The 15,771-nt window shown below is 40.0% G+C and overlaps 1 protein-coding gene across 4 annotated transcripts in view; it reads left to right on the top strand.

The window, feature by feature from the left end:
* The first annotated feature begins 7,407 nt into the window (after positions 1-7,407).
* Positions 7,408-15,771, top strand: part of TRIP12 (thyroid hormone receptor interactor 12) — a 79,898-nt gene continuing 71,534 nt past the window's right edge. The window contains exon 1 of one of the 4 annotated variants that reach the window (XM_058844402.1): positions 7,408-7,545. The gene's annotated coding sequence lies outside the window, so the exon portion shown is untranslated. Of the gene's footprint in view, positions 7,546-7,675; positions 7,893-8,895; positions 9,278-10,358; positions 10,436-15,771 lie in introns of those variants that run through there. The other 3 variants (XM_058844400.1, XM_058844404.1, XM_058844403.1) reach the window with 3 other exon arrangements.

Genomic DNA, 15,771 nt, shown 5'->3' with positions numbered 1-15,771 from the left:
AATCAAGGAAATCTTTAGAATAAAAATCCATAGAGCAGTTTAGACCACCAACCTTGTTTAAAAATAATTTTTAGGTCTCACTAGTGAATCTTTAGATAAGGCCTTTCATAGCTTGTCTCAATTTGAGATAAAAGTTCTGAACATTTTCTATCTTTGTCTTCTACACCTCTTGCCTTCTTTCCCTTGAACACTTTACTGAGTGCATTTAATTACTTTTGATAAATGAAAAAAAGTATAAATATATGATATGCCTAGTCAAGTAAACATATCTGACAGTTCCTCATCATGAATGCTATTGTGTATATAGAAAATGAAATAATGTAAGCTGCTCTTGGTTAATGATGCAACAGAAAAAGGGAATTAATTATTTTTCTAACTTGGAGCAGGAAAAAGGAAAACAAGACAACAGGAAAGAACACAAACTCAGCTTTCGTAACATGAAAGTAGAATTATTCCTGAGGCATCCCAAGGCAGAGAACAAGATTGATAAGGATTTACTACCTAAGTAAGGCAAGTGAAAAATATAACAAAATCTTTCTTTGTTTCTAAAGAACAAGCACTGGCAGTAAGGAACATATGAACATGACTTGGTTACAGCAAGAAATGTTTACATTATTAAGCAGAAAGAAATTGTGATTGTTTACCTTGAGAAACTATTACACCTTCATAACCTGAAAATCATCCTTGTCAGGTAGGACTAGATCAAGTACGACACTTTTAAAGAAAGCCACAAATATTAAAACCATGCATAAAACGTGAAATGGGAGCTTAAACATTGCAATTCTGTGAGATCCTGCTGTCTGTATATTAAAGACTAATTATAAGTAGACAAAACCCAACTGAGACAAAAGTAAAAAAAATACATCTCTAGGCTCTCAGTGATATAGTAAAACCAGATTAACAGTGAATTAACTAAAATTACTTTAGTATCTTTAAGACACCTTAATTGAAACTGCCATAAGAATATCCCAATGCATCTTCAATAACAGCTCAACCACTACTGAAAAAGAATTTTATAAGCCCACACAACAGCACTGCATTTTCATAGGCTATGAACACAACTTCATGAGTAATAATCACTCCATATCAGTTATATATCTAATTTCAAAATCAATAAATGAATGTTTCACAGGGTTAAACATTTCGTAATGTTTGTGGGGAAAGAAAAGGCAAAATAACCACCCTCCAAAAAAGAGAACTGAGTCTTCTGGGAAGGTAAAAACCCACCAATTACACTGCTGTATGTAATTCCTTCTGTAGGGAAATCTTGCTTCACCAATAACAAAAGCCCTGAAATTCCAGCATTGACATCACATCACAAACACATCACAAATTGCATTTTAATTGTTAAAAACCCAAATTTTCTTATGTTAGTTCTTGTGCTGTAATGCATCTTCAATATTGCAGCATGACCAAAGAATTCCTAAGTCTTCCCCAAAACCTTATGGATAAGACCTAGCGACTGCATACACCCAGAGGTGGCATATAATGGAATAAATGAGGGGTCCCATCAGGCATCCAAGCCATAACACATCACAACACTGCTAAATAAACTTATTTTAGCTTTGGACAGAAACACCTGACAACAATATTCATGTTTTTCCAGTGCAGCATTATTTCTCTAGAGAAACTGTCTCCATTTTCCAAGCAGCTCTACTGTTCATTTTGACATCTGAATTAGAGACAGAAAAAACCAAAGGCGATTTCCCTATGTATTTTTGGCTTAACAAACATTCTCTTGATAATAACTGTTTAATATTTGGCAATACCATTACCACAAAAATGTTGGAGTCTTTTGGAAATACACCTTTTCAGCATAGCAGAGCATTTCCTGAGCTGGGACAAAATGGCTGCCTTCTCCTGGTCTCAACAAACAATACTTGAAATATTTCTACTTTAGAACAACAACAACAACAACAACAACAACAAATTCCTATGTTATGTAGTTGGAGTCCTCCATACAAACAGCTCATAAATTTTTTTTTTTTTAACCTCCCTCTTGAGAAATTTCTGTGCTCTTTTTGTTTGCTAAGAACACAAATCTCTGTTTGAAAAGTCAAAGAGACTGGGATAGAATCTGGCGAGGTAGTAACTGGCATGGCATCCCTCAGGTTTCAAATGCAAATAAAATAGTAGAATTTTGAAAAAGGTAGCTCTCCCACAAATTTGTACTTAAAATAAGACTTATCTTTCCAAAAATTGTTTTGTGTAACATGAAATTAATTTCAGCTCAATTACTATTAGAACATCTGTTAATTTCCACCCCCCCTCTTCCATCTGGTTTAAGCACTTCAAATGGCATCTGCTGTCAGTCAAATAGGTTACGTATCAAATGTCATCATAAAGACTTAGAAACAAGCCCAAGATATAACTAACAGTTAACTGTAGAGTACTTTTTTTTCCAAATGGAGGAGCTATTCTTGCGGGTTTAATAAATCATTAAGATTCTCGCAACTAAAAATCAGCCAGCCCACCATTACAAGGATCATTTATTAATGTCTCCTAAAATAGAAATTCTATTGAAAATGAGAAGTTGTTACGGTGTTTTGTTTTGTTTTCTTTAATTTTTGTTTGGGTTAGTGGTGTAGTGGTGGTTTTTTGTTTGTTTGGGTTTTAGTGAAGGACTTAAAGAGATGAGTTACAGAATTAGGCTGTTTATTGAAAAAGGATTTTTTAAAGAAAAAGGTTCTTAAAGATTTAGGTGCTGTAGGTTCAGAATTTTTACTTACAACTAAAAAAGCAAGAAAAAACCCTGTATTTTTAAAACTGAAACAACTAATTATAGGATCTTTTAAGAAAATACTGTAGTGCTCAGTATCCAAAATAATGGGCTGTGCTTAGAATGTATTGATTTAATCAGAAACTGATTGAAGACGTAGAGGCGAACACTAAACAATAGGAGCAATGAGGGGTAAAGAACAAGAACATTGTCAGAACTGTTTGCCTGGTTACTTACACTGTTTGCTCACCTACATGTCCTGTGTATATCTTTTAGAGAACCAAGTTGCTGATCTCTGGCCAAACACACAATTCTGCAGTTGCATATTTGACAGAGTTCAGTTATCCTGGCTGTTCTGTGAGCAGATCATATGTGGAATACTGCACAGAACCATGGCAGCCTTGTCAATGTACCATGCCAGTCTTTTTTGTGGGTAAGTAGCTGAACATTTTACTAACATGACAAAATCTTCTGATTAGTGTAGCATTCATTAAATGGTGACAGATGCTAGTATTAATTACACGTTGAGCAGATCATTTTCCCATTACATTTCTTTTGTTACCAGCTTCATCATTCCAGTTATCAGCCTGCCCTATAAGCAGATTAAGCACCAGACTTTTTTTTTGAGGGTGGGGGATGTGTGTCCATATTCCTTGTTTGACCAAAATGAGTGACTGATCTTTCCTACACTACCCCGCCATCTGGATTCCTCTCTTGCACTTTTCAAAACCTGTACTTATCATCTGTTAGACAATTTATAAGAGATGTTTTGAAAGGTTATTTGTGTGGCTCTCTCAAGCCATCTTACATTTAATGTTGAAAGCCACAGGGTTTCAGCTTAAAGCCATCGCTTGCCTTGTACAAACAGATAACATCTATTGTTTTTTGTGATAAACCTTGCCAAATTATAACTGACATATCAAATACTAATTTTACATTTCAAGATTTAAAAACATGTATAGTAAAAGGTACACGTGAAACAAATTGCAATCCCTCATGTCAGTCTTGAACAGAAAGATTCCTGTTCTATGTAATAGTACCTGCACTCAAATAAAATGAAAACTATTCACCATTCCCATGAATACTAGCAGGATTCCTAGAACACATTTTTTGGCCAAGAATTATTTTTTATTTATTATGTTTATTCTGACATGTACACGAACTTCTCCTTCATAACAACTCAGAGCAGTTCCAGAGAGAAAAAAGAAAACAAATAAAAAATTAAAATAAAATAAAATAAATTGAAAAATACAAATGGTAAAGCCATTCATTGGTAAATAATTTCTGCCATAAACCTAAAGGTTATAAATTGAAAGTTGACAGAGGAGAAGGACATTGGAATAATAACTAATCAAAAGATGATCAAGAGTCATCAATGTGATTTTGGTAGAGAAGCTTAAACACAGTCCTAAAATTTAAATCACCCAGGATTTTCCAGAAGACATAGGGAAGGAACAATGCTTTTGCACATGGTACTTGTTAGGCTTATTAAGAATGAACGTATTAATGGGAATAAGTGCAATGAAAAGATGAGAGTGACCAAGAATCAGTGAGTCTGTTTCACAAGCAGAGTCTGAAAAAACAAAACAAACCCTATCCAGAGTGCATATTTATTAAATATATCCAATATATCATAAATATATATATATACACGCACATATATACACATCATTGTTACCTACACACAAGATATCAAAACAAAATAAATGTAAATTAATCTGCATAACTATACTTCTAACCATCAGAGAAGTGATGATCCGGAGCAGTTGTTCTGTGTGAAGCAGCAGAGGAAGAAAATCTTCACTACCTTTGAAACACATCAAATCCCATTTATGCTATGAAGATCTATTATGTAGCTGGATGAAACAGCAGGCACTGGGACTCGATGACCTGAAGTTGTCTCTTTCAGTCTTATATTTCTGCAGTGGAACTGGCAGAGGCCCACACAGGGGAAGTATGTGGAAGAGTTTCTGCGCATTTGTAAAATTATGATTGCTGACTTAAAATAGCTACTTGAAAAAAATTATTTTCACTGATGGCTTGGAAGATCTCTCCTTCCACACAATCCATTCACAATGTATTCTGTGAATGCTCACTTATGCAACTAAGCTTCTTGCCCTAACATATTCTCAAGACCTTCTGTATTTGCACAGGGTTATGGTTCTGTGACAGTTTGACTTTATAGTCAGCTCATATCTGGAAATCCTGGCCATGACCACAGGTACACAAGCCTTGGAGCTTTATAACATGTGCCCAGTAAATTGATAACTTCATCTTGAAGGAGCTGAATTTACTGCTTGTGTAAATTCCAAGTAGACCATTCAAAGAAAGGCAACATTGGACAGAATTATGGGAGCTTTCATATAAATCCACTATGCAGCCACAAACTCCCCTTTTTGCTTTTAAAGAAAAACAACAGACAGTTCTGAAATCACTCACTTCCAAGAAAGGGGCTATTCTAAAAGTAGCAGGTTTCAGCATTTATGTAACCCTGTGCCAGGTTGGAGGCTCAGACTGTGAGGCCTTTCAGTCAAAGACTGTTATTTATTAGGAGACTGCAAAATAGCACACTGGGAATGTGAACCAACAACGAGGCCTCCTCCATGCTAACCCAGGATGGCTAAATATATTTTACGTGAGACACAATTTGGAACATCAGTGATGCACATACCTTCTACTGCTATTTTTGACAGGTCTCTTCTCAGGAGATTCTATAGCCTGTATAAAGGTTAACTAGCATACAGAAATTTTACATATACAGAAGTTAAAACTGGAGACACTACTTATGTGAGGGTGTTTACACTACATTATGTGAGGAGTAAGGAATTAAAATTTGAGCGAATTGGGAAATTTTGCTGGCATCAGATACATTAGCTTCAGAAAATACAGTGATATATTCAAATACATACATTCAGTGCACAATATTCAAATGATCTTATTGCCATAAAATCACAGCTGTATTTTTCAAATAGTCTAACCAAATGATTTTTTTAATGACATCAAGTTCCTGGCAATGCTTTGTACAATGAACGTTTGCAGAACAGTTTGAACTTACACTGACAGTTATGAAGCTTTTTTGCATGGTTTATATTAACTGACTTTGGCTTATTTTCAGGATATATTTGTGCAGCTGAAAACAAACCCAAGAATAGATACCTGAAGTGTGCGACAGGAAACAGATATGAGAACCAAAAACCTGAAGACAGAAATAATAATAATAACAGCTGAGTGTGAAAATGAATAACAAAGACCCCACAACACTTAGTCACATTCCACAGACAAGCAGGGCACTGGTAGGGTTCCTAGGGGTCAGTGGGACAGACCCACTACAAGACTTCAGCTACTCAAAAACACATTTCCCAGTTACTGTGTAGCAGTTCTTCCCTGAAAGAACATATGTTCATTATTTTGGCTTACTTTATGATCACAAACTGAAAACTTCCTCCTAGTTTAAAAATGTTGTGGGTTTTTTTTTGTTTTTTTTTTGTTTTGTTCTTGTGAAACATTTAAAAAACTTTCTCAGAAAGGTTTCTGAAACTTTACATCTTCTAAATCAGTATGTTCAGCTTGAGACAAGCATTTGTATTTGTCGCTCTAATAAAGTAAACTAAGTAAAAAATGGGTAAAAATGAAACAGAGATTATAGTATATTTGCATTTTTATTTCATCATCTTATCAACTCATAATCAGATTTGTTAAATTTTGTTTACTGTCCAGCATTTCTCAATGATGATTCTACTAGATTACTCTAAAAAATACTGATATCACACATTTTGTGGGACATTTTAAAACAAAGGTTCAAAAAACTCTTCCAGGATATTTAGCATTATATATATAGCATTTCTCTGTTAGAAAAACCAGTTATCTACACTGGTGAATGGCAGGATACCTAACATCTTCAGGTACAATGTGGAAAATATATACAGCCTTCCCATTCCCAGATGTTAATTTTATGTTCTTGGAATGACATGTTAGATTATTGCTTACCCCTCTGCCTTAAGTCTGATTACCCTGAAAGTGCAGCTAAATTTATTTTTCTTTAGAAGGAATACTTAAGGATTTGTTATTTATTTGCATTAAATGTTGCATGACATTTATTTGTGAGGCATTTCTGAGACTAGACATGTAATTTCTGAGAGTAGACTTATGTCTGTTTTAAGGGTACAAAATCACGTTGTGTATATACTACTTCGCAAGGCTACTAACTCACCATTTTGAAACATTTCTATTTCCTCCTTTCGTCTGATTCCTCACCCAGAGCCCCACCTCACAGGCTCAGGAAAGTCCACGTAGAAGGAATCTTACACATACTGAGGCTCCTCGTCTAGACGAACTTTCGCCCATGCCTGGAAATACCCTCTGTGGTGGCCAGCCCTCACGCAGCCAGGCGTTCCCCAGCCCTCAGGAGACCAGGCCAGCGGCACTTACTGGTGGCTCCTCCCGGGCCGCTTCCTGGCGGCGTTAACGGAGCCCCTCGTCCTGCCCCGGCACGGAGGGGCTCCTTCCCCAAGGACAAGCCCTCGCTAAGGGCGCTGCCGCCTCAGGCTGCCGGTCTGCCCTCCTTCCTTCCTGGGCGGCGGAGAGAGCGGCGGCCCCGCGCGGCTCCGCCGCCGCCATTTTGGGACGCTGGCGGGCGGTCTCCATGGTAACCAGGAAGGGGCGGACATCGCGCGGGGTCACCGCTAGCCCGGCCCCCTCTTAAAGGAGCAGCCGCGGCGGCCCCGCGGTGCCGGGCAGGGTTTGACCCCCGCCGCCGGTGCCATCAGCGACCCGCGACCCGGCCGCCCCCCGGCCGCCCCGAGGGGGGACATTCCCGCGGACCCGAGGTGACGACCCCGGCGGAGGGATACCGACCGCCGCCAGCGGCTCCGCCGAGCGCAGCGAGCGGGCCGCGCTCCGGGCCGCGGCGGGGGCTGCGCGGGGGGCGGCAGCCGGGGCAGGGGCCGCCCGCCGACCCGGGGCGCGCGCGGGCCCCGGCGGGGCCCCGGCGCCAGGAGAAAGTAGTCCGGCGGCCTCCCCCTCGCGCCGCTGGAAGGGGTTCGGCGGCGGAGGCGGCGGACGAGGCGTCGCTCGGTGCTGCGGCTTCAGCTGATAATTGAAGGGAAGCGAGGCGGCTGCTGCCGGGAGGAGGGAGGCACGGAGCGTCTGCGGAGGCCGCACCGGGACAAACTAGGTACCCGGGGCCCCTCCGCTCGGTCGGGGGGCGCCGGGAGGGCGGGCGCCGGGCGGCGGGGCGCTCGCTGGGCCCCTCGGCGACTCCGGGCCGGGCCTGTTGTGTCATCCTGGCATTAGTGGAGCTGCCCTTCCTGGCGGCCCGGGGCAGGGGGAGGGGAGCGGCGCCATCCCGGAGCATTGTTGCAGATGGGGGTGGGGGGGCGAAAGGGAGCCGGGAACGACACGGCGCCGCGCTGGTGAGTGTGTGGGGCGGCCCGGAGGGCTGGAATGGGGCCCTCCCCGTGGAGTGAAGGGGTGGAAACGGAGCTGACAAAATGGCCAGGCGGTCCCCGAGCCTGCTGCAGGGACATCCCTCGCCCCCCCACCCCGGGCAGGGGTGCCGGGGGCCACCTGGCCTCTCCGGGGCCGCCCGGCGGGGAGGGGGCCGGCAGCGCGGCCGCCCCTCCGTGGGCCCTGTGTGGTTGCTGATACAAAAGGGCAGTGTCAGTGTTGACACTGCCGTGCCGATTTCGATGCCCTTCCCCGTCTTCCCTCCCCCACTCCGCTTGGCCCCCTTTTCCTCAGTGGTTCTTTCTTTCCCACCCCCCTTTTATTATTTTTTTTTCCCCTCTAAAGAAGCTAAGGAATCTCTTAAAGGAAAAAATAGCAATTTCTTTTTCTTTCCATCCTGCCCAGCTCGGTAAAAATGCTAAACAATCGGCCGACGTCCATATTTCACAAGCTTTTTTGGGGGGAGGAAGAAGGTGGGCAGAAAACGGAGGCGCCCGTGGGGTCGGAGTCACAAAGCTGGCTGCCCACGAAAGGGATTATTTTCGCAGCTAAATGTTTTCGAGCTGATGTTTTTCTTGTTTTCAGTCAAGAAGCAAGTTGCCTGGTTCTTGCGTTTGCTTGCATAATGCGTCGTACTTGGAGGCTGATCAAACGCTGGGTTCTGCCTTTCCTGCCTGGCTCTTCCTCCTTCCCTTTTCCCGGGGGGCTGGGTAGTGGGACAAGTTTGGGGGGGCTGGTGGCACTGGGGCTCCCGGCTGCTGCCCCGGTGATCCGGGGAAGGGAAGGAACCGAGGCCGGGGCTCTTGCCAGACCTACAGGCCCGTCTTCCTGTGTCCAACTTTTTTATTGTTCCCCCTTCCCCCTTCCGAGTGCACGGGCTCTCCGGCAGGCGGGGGTTTGCACGGCTCGGGAGTCCCGAAGTCTAGACGGGGAACCGGAAAATAATAGGGGAAAGAATGGAAAGTTATGTCAAGGGCTTTGGGGGAAAAACATCGACGTATCGAACAAAGGTCCTGCCTGTGTTGGAGAGAGAGGCCTGCATGTGAGGCCTGATTGTGTCGCATTTACACACGGGGAAGAAATGAGTGCTTGGTACTGGCCTAAATTTATTCTGTAAGTCTGGCATGGAACTTAGGAACGCTTTCAGAGAGTGTGTAGTGTGTTTTGGGAGTGTTTTTATTATGTGTAGCAATCCAGTAACAATTTTATTTTAAATCCTTTTTTTTCCTCTAAAAAGACAGTTAAGGTTGTTGTTTTGTTTTTTTTCTTCCTGTCTTGTTCAGCAGAAATAATATTGATTCAGAGCTTCTAGCACTGTAGTGCAAAACTTTACTCGAACGGAGTAGTTTCTACAGTTTGTGTCGCATGTAATACAAATTTTGAGCTTCTTGGTGCTTTAAAGGTAGTCATAAAGAGGAGTTGAGTAGTTACCACCTGGTAAATTTGAAGTATATCTATCATAAGGAGAAAGAAAAAGAATTCTGAGTACTTAAATTATTTTTTCAATATTTTCTTGTGGGAACTGACACTGTGTACATACTTTTGTAAGACTTTAAAAGCTAGCAAGCATTGCTATGATTGTTTCTTTTTATCTCTGGTATGGTCTTTTCAGTTCTCCCTCTTTTCTTCCACTCCCAAAATTACTTCCAATTATACAGAGTTGGGATTTTGGTTTGGATTGGTTGTTCTTCTGGTGGTTTTTTTTTTTTTTAATTTTTGTTGTTTTTTTTTTTAATTTGATTTCTGAAGTTTCTGAGATTTATTTAAAGGTTTTTGTTAAAAGTTTTTAAACGAGTTTTCACTGGAAAATAACTAGAGCTTTCTACTGTTTGGTGGCCTACTTAATAAATACTGATAAGAGTTAAATGTATTTATGAAAATATTAGTAATTCAATTTTTGCAGCTGATACTTTAACAAAATATGTTCTATTTTGTTTTGTCTATTTCTATTATGAACTTAGAAGTTTAAGAACAGTGGTCTGGTGAATAAATTCTGTAAATAATGCTTAAGGTTTTTGGCAATATACATGGTTTTAACTTGTAGTAGTTTCTATATTTGTAAAATGCAGCTGATCATGAGTGGATCAATTCTTTTGATTTTATATGTAAAAGTATTTTTAATTTTTATTGTTTGGTGTATTTTATTGGTGTGTTAGAAATATAGGTAATCAGATTTTTTTTTTTCCATTCTTAGGGTCTTTCTGAGAAAAATATGAGTAGTAAACTTGAATTAACAACCTCTAAGTCTTCAGTCTCCAGATGGTTTCATAGGTAGGAACCTAAACATGTCTTAGCTCTTAGTAGAAAGACTGTAGGCCATCCACAGTGTGACATTACTGCTTATTAATATAGCAGATCTACTTCAGTAGGACTGCCAACCTGTTGAGTAAGCGCTTATGAAAATGGGGTCTTTTTATGTGTTACAGAAGTTTTTCAGGTCAAAGTGACCATTAGGGGAAATATTCTGCTTCTTCCCAGTAAATGAATAATCAAAGCTGTCATTCCTAATCAGGAATCATGTACAAATTTTTGTTGTTTATTTTTTTTTTAAGTTTTCTTTTTTTTGTGTTTATTTTTGTTTTTTTTTAGTTTTCCTTTTTATATTGTACTTTACGCTCTGGGTTTGAAGATAGCAGTCAAATATCACAGAAAAAAAACTGATGAAAACTTGTTCTTAAAAAATCATTCCTAAATTTGAGGCCTAAAGCTATAGGTGACAACACTCGCTATTCCTTCTGCAGCAGTGTAGCAAAAATGCATTTGTCTTTAATACTGTCAGTGGAGACATGATGAATTTCCATGTGGATCCTTACATCACTGATAAGTACAGTTACTCTGCAGCAGTCCAGAAACATAACCTGACTAAATTAGTTTTGCTTCTAAGTGATGAAGCTGAAGCAGAAGTAGGAAAGTTAAACAAACTACATGTTTGTACCTAATCTGTAGCCGAATGAATCTCACAGCTCTCTGTGTTAATACTGTATTTATAGGCCATGCCATATTTTCTAATAAACTAGTTGGTAAACATCACACAGAGCACTTTTGATCATGGATCTCTCTTTTGTCACACTGAGGCTAAATTATTGTGACAAAGTATAATCAAATACTGAAGTTGCACAACATAGCAAAGTATGGCATTGGCAAAAACTTCACCCAGGATGTTTCTGGGATCTCCCATTGGCCTGTTGGAGGATCAGTGTCCTGTTCATCACTTGTCAAATTAGTAACACTCCCTAAAAAGCACTTTGTTGACTCTGTTATTCTCTTTTCATCAAGATGTCACTGCCCCATTCAGTACTGACTCTGAAGGTAGTAGTACATTGGATTTTTTCCCTTTTTTTGCTAGAGTAGCATATTAGCTTTCAGTGAGTATGCTTAGTTTTCTAAAGAAGTAATATTTTAAATGTGCTCTTAATGTTTTAATCACTGCACAGTATCACAACTCATTTTTGGCAGTATATGAGGCAACTTCTTGCTGAGAGTTTGCATAGCTCAGTTTTAACTTAGGACATGAGGTTGGTAACTGCAAAACAAAGTAATAACTTTTTTCCTAGTGATGTATTTTTTTACAATTTATATGGAATGAAGTGCTTCTCAAGGAGCAAAACTATTTTCAGAGTTCTCAGTCATCAGCAGTAACGAAAAGAATGCTTGTATGTAGCCACTTGTCTCAGGATCACTTTTTTTAACAAAACAGTAGCTGAATTAATTCTTCAAAGCTATCTTCTGTAAATAAAGAAATTTTCGCTATGTATCAAATGTACAGTGTCTGTGGAGGACAGGGCTAAGTCAGCTGGCTTCTCCTGCCTGCTTTCGGATACCAGCAATAGTTGGTTTAGTACGAAGTTCAGTTTGAGGAGCAATTGTTCTCCTAATCCTGCCATGCAGTTGGTAGAGTCCAACTGTGTAAATATGCAGTCATATTCTCCTTCAAATCTGTTTGGCAGCCAGGGTTCAAGCACCCAGAACCAATATGTTCACTCTCCTTGTCTATGGTGAGGCTTGTCTTGCAAGGTAGTGACTCTTGCCAATCTAACTTGACTCATGAGGATACTTGGTTCAAATATGGCAGCAAACTGCCCTGAGAGCAGTAAATGGGCAACTCTAGAAGGAAAAATGGGAACACTATTTTTGTTATAGGAGAAATGAAAAACTTAGGTGTATAATGAAAAAAGTTAATCATGATAGTTTAATACTGGACTTCAATATTAAAGATGCATGAGAAGCCATAATTGACCTCAGTTGCTCTAGAAAAGGCTGTCTTGTTAGGATTCATACAGTAAGCCTGTTTGGAAAGGACCTCAGGAAGTTAATCGGCCCTTCTCACATTTGACTTCTTTTATCCTTGAATAGTTTTTCATTGATTGCAACCTGATAAAAAGGGCTCCATTTTCTTGAATGATAGGAAAAGAGAAAAAAACCCAAACCTTACAAACATACAGAGGTATGCGTGCAGAGGAAACTGGAATGATTCTATCAGTGTGTAGTAATATGATGCTGGATCATGGACTGGGGAGGGGGGAAATCCCATTTTCTCAAGTGTTTCCTGAATGATTTGCTTTGATAGTGTCCACAATAAAGTGCACATGCTGAACTGCAGAGATCTGACCTTCATAAAAGGTATGAAAGGATCTGACTCATCTTCTGGAATGTGAACCTTGAGTTGTAGGGAGCAACTTGGTGTTTCAAAATGGAAGCTGAGGTCCCTGGTACTTTTTGAATAAGATAGCTTTTTTTTTTTAAGACCTAAAAGGCAAGGTATATTTCACATCTATTCTGCTTTCAGAGCAACTTGTTGCTGGCAACTTGTGTTGTATTGCATGAAGTCCAAATAACTAAACTTAGTGTAAAGAAGGGCAACGACAAATAGTTGCTAGACTTTTGTAAAGCTGGAAATAAAAGAATACAAACATGTTCTTTATTTTCTGATGTATGCATTTTATTTTTGGGAACAAAAGTGTTAAACTTTCAGGAGGCTGTCAAGCCCTGAGATGGGCATTAGACTTAATACTAGCAGTGTGCACCTCCTTCAGTTTTGTGGCTGGCTGTTTGAAGCATGGTTAATATCAATTTGTATTAATGCAGAGCAGTAACTCTTAATTTTTTACCTTGGTTTTCAGGTGTAGCTTTTAATAGTAAAACTCTTAGGAAAAATGGGTTTGTGACAAACTCATGCCCCAAGGTAACTAAGTGTAGATTTAGCTATGTTTGCTTTTAGGAAGCATGTATGCTGTTTTGTTCTCCCTCATTTTTCTCTGTATCTGTCTTCTGTCTTGCTTGCCTTACTTGGAGCTTGCACTAGTTTGTCTGACCCATTCTGGGTAGGTGAAATGATCTCTCTGTATGTGGGCTTTTATGTGTTTGAGGTCTATTTTGTACCTCTGCTCTAGTCCAAGACTGCTTAGATGTAAAAGTACAGGTAAATAAGTGTGGAAATTGGAAATACACTCTTGTATAGTACCTTCTGAGTTGAAAACATTGAGGTTTTTTTAGGATAAGGAGCAACATAAATGAGTTGAAGCACCAAAAAAGGAAAGATGGAAGCAATGCATCGTAACACTGGTGAGGGTGATCTCTGATATCCCCCATGCCTGCTCTCCTCCCCCTTCCCTCCAACCCTAAAGAAAAGGAAAAACACACACCTGCATCCCACCCACTCATCAAGGGACTTGAATTACACGTCCATGATACTGGTATAATGATTAGTTGCTTACTTTAACTCCTGCACTTAGTGAGGAGAAGCTCTCTTTACAGTATATATGCCTTTGTGGAATATGTGGCAGATGTGTGTTTTTGGACAAGGTAATATTGTAAGATGTGGTTAATGTCAGGGCTGGAGGATGGAATCTTATCCAAGTTAATAATGTCCTGTGTCTTCTAATGTCAAATCCCTTATGTAATTAGCTTATTCGGTGCAGGGAGTGTCCTGTCCTGGAAGGTGTGTGCAGTGTAACTGAATCTTCTGATCACAGGTGAGATGAGGCTGTGCATTTAAAGGGAACAAATGAAGAAAGTAACCGAGGGTGCATATTAATAGGCTGTATGCTGAATTTAAACTTGGAACGCTGCCTTCTTAGAGAGTGTTTTCTGCCTCTTTATTTTGAGGATACACTTTATTTATAATCAACTTACTGACTGCAAACTGTGATTTCTCCTTAAAACTTCACTTGTCTTGAGCTTTGCAGTTGTTTCAGGTGTGATGGCTTGATGAACTCCCCCATTGTACAGGGGTGAGGGGAAGGTAGGAAATCGCTCAGCTGAACAAGGACAGCAGACAGTCATAAGCTATGTCAATAAGCCTGACTGAACAGCACCTGAGAAGCAGCTACATAGCTAGGTAGGTACATATGAGATCTTTAAGTTAAACAACTGGAGAAAACACAATTTCAGATGAATCTATTTAATGAAAGGGATGGAAGCTGCATAACTTCGGCAAACTTTAAGCCACAATTCCAAACGTTACAGCTTGTGCTTTAAAGATCTGCTGTGATCTGTTCCACAGTGTATTTCAGGTTTGTGATGACAATGAGCGCTGCCATATCTTACTCCGGTAATTCTGTATCAACAGTATTCTGCCTGTTGTATTTATCAGATAATATTCTACAATCAAAGACTGGTAATAAAAATTAAGACTGGCATTACACCATAAGATTGTGGATTAGAGAAGTTTGTTTCATTCCCTTACTCAGTTAAAAGAAGCTTGTCAGAGTAACAGAAACATTCCTTTGCCAAAAATAAGATAGGGAATACATGTTAGTCAAATTTCCTCAATGGCAGCTCTTAAGATGATACAGTTCTCCTCTGTAGTTGTAGACTTACAAATGAACATAGCCTTGCTGGATACCTGACTCTTGACAGCTCCTCAGAACTTTCACCAGCACTTTGTAACTAGAATTGGAAGAAGTGTGTTATGGGAAATGCCATTGCACACCTCAGTCGGCACGTTTAAATGCTCCATGGAGTGGGTGGAAGCTGGGCTCTCTTCAGATTAGCTGTGAAGAGGAAAGATGAATTTTGTGAAATCTACGATGTGAAGGAATGGTACCACTTTAATGCCTTCTGTTAATGCTGACATATTTGAGCACTATGGCTGTATTTTTTTTTTTTATAGTTTAGAGGTTCTTGGCATATTGTCCAAATCAAACTGGAGTTGAAATAGAGTGGGCACTGAAAATTCCAAGTTTATTTTGCTTTATGGAGGAGAACTCAAGCTAGACCCTAAGAACTTTGTATTTAAAAACTTGAGGTAAATAGAAGTTTTTGGGAATGCACTTAAACTAAATGTGAAGTTGCTTGTGGGACTCCACTGAATTAACAGGCAAAGTAATCTCTGTCACTTTCGAAATACAAAGCAGTGACCATACTTGTTGCTATACTTCATGGCTTCCAGAGGTTGCCTGGAGGAAATTACATTCCCTGCATGCTTTTCCTCTGTCACAGGCTTAGCCAAAAGCTGTTAAAACTATTCTTGTAGTTTAAGTAAAGTAGATTCCTATTAAGTAACAAGTCAATGGATAAACAATTGTATCATCTGTTTTTCAAAACTTCTTAGTTCATGTCTTTTATTCAGATGAAATCTTGGGTTTATATCAGATTGAGGTCTCAAG

Source organism: Poecile atricapillus, chromosome 8 (genome assembly GCF_030490865.1).
Source record: "Poecile atricapillus isolate bPoeAtr1 chromosome 8, bPoeAtr1.hap1, whole genome shotgun sequence".
NCBI lineage: Eukaryota > Metazoa > Chordata > Aves > Passeriformes > Paridae > Poecile > Poecile atricapillus.
Note: the sequence above shows the minus strand (reverse complement) of the source record. Positions and strands in the feature narration are given on the sequence as shown.